General features: G+C 40.3%; 1 non-coding gene across 1 annotated transcript; it reads left to right on the top strand.

Annotated features, from left to right (window-relative positions):
- Positions 1–6,078: 6,078 nt before the first annotated feature.
- LOC141602773 (small nucleolar RNA R71) lies at positions 6,079–6,185 on the top strand. The gene has a single exon (XR_012524683.1). It is a non-coding gene; the product is annotated as a small nucleolar RNA R71 (small nucleolar RNA).
- Positions 6,186–6,435: the final 250 nt, after the last annotated feature.

Genomic DNA, 6,435 nt, shown 5'->3' with positions numbered 1-6,435 from the left:
TTCATTGTTGTTTTCCCCCCCAATTTCATGTGGCATTTGACATTTGAGAACACTTTCTTGCCATTTCTTTTTGATTTTTGGCATTTCAATACTTGACAACTTTTTGTATTTCTTTTTGAACATTTTCAAAGTCACCCCAATTAGTAACGAGGGTGCCTTGTATTTGAAGCTTAGGAGTTCTATTTTTGCTCCTCTTTTCATTTGATGCATTTTTGCAAACTTTCTTTCACTTTTCATTTCATTGAACTCAAATTGATTTCTTTTTGTGCCCATTCCCTTTGATGACAAAAATATATGGTAGAACATGGATGAATGATGGATGAATGCATGGTTTCAAGGGTCACCTTGGAATAAACGGTAGCCAAGGAGTTATCACACCACAAGGTACTCTTGACTAGGCCTTAAACCATGGGTCAAAGGATACTAGCATGACACATCCTAGGGTGTTTTACAAGCATTCTAACAAGCAAAGTCTTAAGAATAAAAAGCATCTACTAGGGCCTATATACACTTGTCAAGCTTCCCAAATAGACGGTTTTGCAAAATTTTTCTAACATGCAAACTACATGCCATGATGCAACTAACATATACACATCCTAATGCAAATGATTCTACCAACTAATATGCCATATAAACTAAATGCAATCCTAAGTTCACATTGTTTTTACCGCATCAATCAAAATAAAGCCACATAGTCATTAACATAAAGAGGAAAAAGGAGATTGGAAAGATCATACCATGCGGTCTTCAATATCCTCATGTCTCGGATGTGGCGTAGTCAATCAATGTGAAAAAGGATGAACAAACACAGTATATACAAAGGAAATAAACTTGTTTTTGGATTTTTCAATTTTTTCAATTTTTATGATTTTTGAAAATTTTCAATTTTTATGGTTTTTGAATAAAAGTTAAGTGTTAGAATTCCCATCCCCACACTAATATGGGCATTGTCCTCAATGGCCAAAATGATGGAAATTATGCAAAGATGATGCATGATTTCTATACTAAATGCAATTCTATACTAAGCTACACTACATGATGCATGGTTTTTGTTATGACGGAGAGGATAATTTAGATTACCTCCCGTTGTGTATGCATTAACTTCCCTAAACCGAGTGAGACACTATTGCTAATGTTCAAGGATGGGTATAGTTCATGCACACACTATGCTATGCATGAAACTAGATTGTCATTTTGGATTTTACAAATGGGAACAATAAAAGAAGAACACCTCAATGGAACCGAGGTGTGAGTCCTTTGATGTTGCTAGGACTAAACCAACAATGATCAAAATGAAATAAAATACAAAGAGATATAGACAAACCATGGGAGTGTAGGAGTCTCCAAGGCTTGCTAGTCTTCCATCATGCTATCATCATCACCACTTCCCTCATGAGAAGTGGTCACATTGCCACTTTCCTTGTCACTTTCTTCATCATCTTGTTCATCATCATCTTCACCATCTCTTTCTCCATCTCCACTTGCTTCTTCCTCAATATTATCATCAATTTATTCACCATTTCCAACAACCTCATTATCTCCCACCACGTCCCTAGATGCACCCGGAAACAAGGCTTCTTTATCCGCCCAACTAGGCAAAGGACAAGATGGATCAAGGAGTCCTTGCCTAGCTAAATGTAGGAGGGGATGATATTGAGCCAAATACGCATTTTTCCGATCTTCATAAGCTTGCTTGTGCATTGCTTGCATAAGAAGAGTGACATAGTCTTTCCCAATTTCAACTCCTTCCGGTTTGAACTCTTCATACACAAAGGGGTAAGGCGGTATAACAATGGAAGAGGAGGGGGTTTCATGATCACCCTTTTGTTGTTGAATGATGTACTCGGCTTCTTCGGATAGGGGAAGTAGATAGTTGGTCCGGTGGACACTTAGACGACAAATCTTCGCGGGTAAAGTGAATGATCGAGCCTCACTAGTAAGCCATCCACACTTGGTGTCAAGGGGGTTTTGAGCAACCCACTTGAACTTGTTAATCATGGTAGGCATATCAATAAGATGGCCACCTTCCTTTGCCTTGTACTTGCTATCCTTATTGAAATTATGATCAAAGAGCTTGGCTAGGACCGTGACTAGGCCGCCATTAACAATAACGGTTGTACCCTTCTTCCCACTATCAACATTGAGCCATCTATCAACCAATAGCCTCAAAGAATTGAAAGGCTTGGTATGGATTCTTCCGACATTCAAAGCCGATTCAAGGAGAATAAAATCAAGTCTTGTGAAATGATTGGTGTCTTTCCTAGCAATTATGGTATTTCCCACAACTTTGTGCCATACTCTTATGCCCGGATGATGGACCAAAAGAGCACGACAAGCATGAAAATCATCAAATTTCTTCCCGGAGATTGCCTCCCAAAGAGGCTCGGGGTCATACTTTCCATAATGCTTAAGATATCTCGATTCATCGCTAAGACCCAAAATTTCACCTAATTCCTTAAAGGTAATGCGTCTACTAATGTTAGCTAGACGAAACTCAAGATTTTCCCTATCCTCAACTTTGGTGACTTTCAAAGAACTTAAAAATTCCAAGACAAGGGAGGGGTATGTCGATTCCTTTGTTTCAAACAATTTCTTCAAACCCATGGCATTGAAAAAGGCTTTTGTTTGTTCAAGAACACCCAATTTCTCCAAGGCATCTTTACATATGAATTTGGTGGATTGAATTGATTTCATAGCAAACTTGACAAATGTATTTCTATGGGTATCGGAAATAAAAGTTACCTCCGGATAATGCAAGAGTTGATCGATTACCGGAGTAGAAGGTGATGCTCCCATAGAAGTTTGTTGTTGTTGTTGCACTTCCAAGTTTGGTGTTGATACCACCATTGCCAAAGCTTTCTTTGTTTGGAGAGCTTTTTGCCTTTGAGAGAGAGCCTTTGCCTTTGGTGCCTTTGTTGCTCCCTTTGTCCTTGCCATTTGATGAACTAACCAAGAAAAGAATCAAAAATCTTCAATTTGTAGGATGCCCAAATCGATTTGAAGGTGAAAGGCTTTGCCTTTATGAAATCAAAAATCGACTCAAAGGTTGAAGATTTTGTTCTTGGTTTTTATTTTTATTGAAGATGGAGTGATTGATTTGTTGTTTGAAGGATGGTTTGATTTGATTTTGGTGGATTTTGTTGAGGGTTTTTGTTTTTGTGATGGAGAGGATGAGGGTTTTGATGTTGTGGGTAGTGTTTATGAATGAATGAAGGAATGAATGAAGGTGGGAGGGTATTTAAAGAAGTCAAAATTTTCGAAAACGCAGGGGCAATCCGTGCGGATTAGGCCTAATCCGTGCGGATTCTGCAGCTTCAAAATTTTCAGAAGCTCGCCTAAAGACGGGCGGATTCTGGGGAATCCGCTCGGATTCTTCTGTGTTGGGACGGGCGGATTTGCTGCAGGACGGACGGATTTCAGTCCAGAGAAATTTCTTTGTTTTCTTCAGCTGCAAAGACGGACGTCTTCTTCACAAGACGGACGGATTCTATGAGACGGGCATCTTTCCAGAAATCCGCTCGTATTCTTTAGGTCAGGACGGACGTCTTCTCAGCAGGACGCTTGGATTGTTGAAGACGGGCGGATTCTCAGGAATCCGCTCGGATTCTTCCCTGTTGTACACGGATTCAGCTCCACCCGTGCACAAACGCATTCCTCTTTACCATTCTTCCATTCTTCTTTCAAATCTTGTGTTCTTCATTGTGGGGGCACTACTAAGGCATGAATAGCCTAGGCAATTGCCATCCCCACACTAAGGTAAAGCACTACACATCAATTGAAGTCGTTAGTCCCTCCCTCACTTCTCTCTTACATGACAATTATTTTGATCAAAGTAAATAAAAATCCAAAAATGACAAAAAAATGCAATACAAGAATTGAAATGTAAGTTAGGGAGTTAGAAATATTTACAAGTGGTGGTTTAGGGAGGACTCCACCAAACTCTCATTCTTGATGAGATGTCAAGAGGGCATGTTCAAGGTGTTGTTGATGTTGCTAAACACCTTGAAAAAGTAATCAAAAGCTTGTTCATTATTATGGTAGAGGTCCTCAATAGACCGTGGTCCTTGTTGCCGATCATGATCGATGGCATGCCCAATGTAGGGATTAAAGATCCCTTCAAATTCGTCGTCCCAAAGACCACAAACTTCATTGAGTTGATCATTGAAAATCTCTTGCTTAGATGGAGACAACTCTCCCAATTTCTTCTCTTGGCCAATGAGGCCATCCTCTTCTTCCTTGGTTGATTTTGATGAGCCTTGCAAGCTCTCCTTGTCACAATTCACTTGCTCTTTGAATGGAGCATCTTCATCTTTCTTCTTCCATTGGAGTTCCGATTTCTTCCTTTCATCCTTCTGGCTATAATGATCAATCATAAAACATGGCTCATGTAAACGAGGAGCTCTCATGGTTTTGTCAAGATTAAAAGTTATGCTTTCATCTCCCACTTCTAGAGTGAGCTCTCCATGTTTCACATCAATCACCGCACCCGCGGTGTGTAGGAAAGGTCTTCCTAAGATGATTGGAATGTTGGAATCTTCCTCCATATCAACAATGACAAAGTCCACCGGGATGAAAAACTTCCCAATTCGCACGGGGACATCTTCCCATATCCCTAATGGTGTCTTCGTCGATCTATCGGCCATTTGGAGTGTGATATTGGTGCATTTAAGCTCTCCCATCCCCAACCTTTTACTCACCGAGTACGGCATGACACTCACACTAGCCCCTAGATCACATAAGAGTTTGTTGATCGTCGTGTCGCCAATGGTACACGGTATTGAGAAGCTTCCCGGATCCTTTAACTTTGGAGGTGAACTCCCTTGAAGTATTGCACTACTCACCTTAGTGAAGGCGATAGTCTCAAGTTTCCGGATCGACTTCTTCTTTGTGAGGATATCTTTCATGTACTTTGCATAGGCCGGAACGTGATTGATTAATTCCGTGAAAGGAATTGAGACTTCTAAGTTCTTCACAATCTCCATGAACTTTCCAAGTTGATCATCAAATTTGGGCTTGGCTTGATGACTTGGAAAAGGAAGTCTAATCACAATGGGCTCCTTCTCTTTGGCCTTGTCTTCATTTTTCTTTGAACTTTCTTCTTTTGATGATTCCCCTTCTTTGGAGGTTTGCACAATTTCTTCCTTTTCACTAGCTTCCACAACTTCATCCTCAACTTGCTTCTTCGGTGCTTCATACCTTGTACCACTTCTCAAGTGAATGGCACTAACCGTTTCATGTCTAGGGGGATTACTTTGAGGTGGTAATTGCCCCTTTTGTCTTTGTGAGCTTGAAGATGCTAGTTGAGTCAATTGTGTTTCCAACATCTTGGTGTGAGCTAGAATGTTGTTGATGGTGGTGTCTTTTGCTTGGCTATCTTTTTGCATTTGAGTGAAAAATTCTTGTTGATTCTTTTGCATTTGGAGGACCGCTTTTTCGACATCAAAACCTTGGTCATTTTGGTGATTGTATGGATTTTGATTTTGGTAGCCTTGGTTTTGATTGTAAAAGGGTCTTTGATTTTGGTTTCTCATGGGTGGTGGAGTGTATGTTGTTTGAGGGTTTTGAACATTTTGGCTTTTGTATGAGAGATTTGGATGGAACTTGGTGTTTTCATTGTAAAAAATTGAATAAGGGGTACCACTTTTGTAAGCTTGGAAAGCATTAACTTGTTCGGTTGTTCCCCTACACTCACTTGGGTCATGACCCAAAGTTCCACAATTCTCACATATCCCACTTGGGATTGATGAGGATGCCGTCATGGCATTGACATGATGCTTTGATGATTTTGAGTTTTCCTCAAGTCTAGCCATAGCTTGTTCAAACTTCAAGTTGATTGTGTCAATGTGAGCACTAAGTTGAGCACCCAATTGAGTAACGGAGTCCACTTCATGCTTTCCTCCTCTAGTAGCCTTGCGAGGTCTACTATATTGTGAATTATGGACCGCCATTTCCTCAATCTTGTTCCATGTTTGATTGTCATCAACTTCAGTGAACATTCCATTTGATCCCATATTGAGAATGTTCCTAGAATCTTCATATAAACCATTCCAAAATTGTTGTACCAAAAACCATTCGCTAAGTCCATGGTGAGGACATGAGCGACAAATACCTTTGAACCGCTCCCAAGCTTCATACAAAGATTCTTCATCCCTTTGCTTAAAACCCGTAATTTGAGCTCTTAGCATGTTAGTCTTTTCCGGTGGGTAGAATTTTTTGTAGAAAGCTAGAGCTAACTTCTTCCAAGAATCTATTACAAGGGTGGCCTTATCAAGGCCCTTCAACCATTGCTTTGCGGTGCCGATTAAGGAAAAAGGAAATAAGACCCATCTAATTTGGTCTTGAGTCACGCCCGTTTGAGAGATAGCATCACAATAGTCGCAAAAGGTTTCCATATGAGAATGAGGGTCTTCACTTGGCATCCCCCCAAATTGGCTC

Source organism: Silene latifolia, chromosome 9 (assembly GCF_048544455.1).
Source record: "Silene latifolia isolate original U9 population chromosome 9, ASM4854445v1, whole genome shotgun sequence".
In the NCBI taxonomy this organism is placed as follows: Eukaryota; Viridiplantae; Streptophyta; class Magnoliopsida; order Caryophyllales; family Caryophyllaceae; genus Silene; species Silene latifolia.
This window is presented reverse-complemented; position numbering and strand designations above follow the sequence as displayed.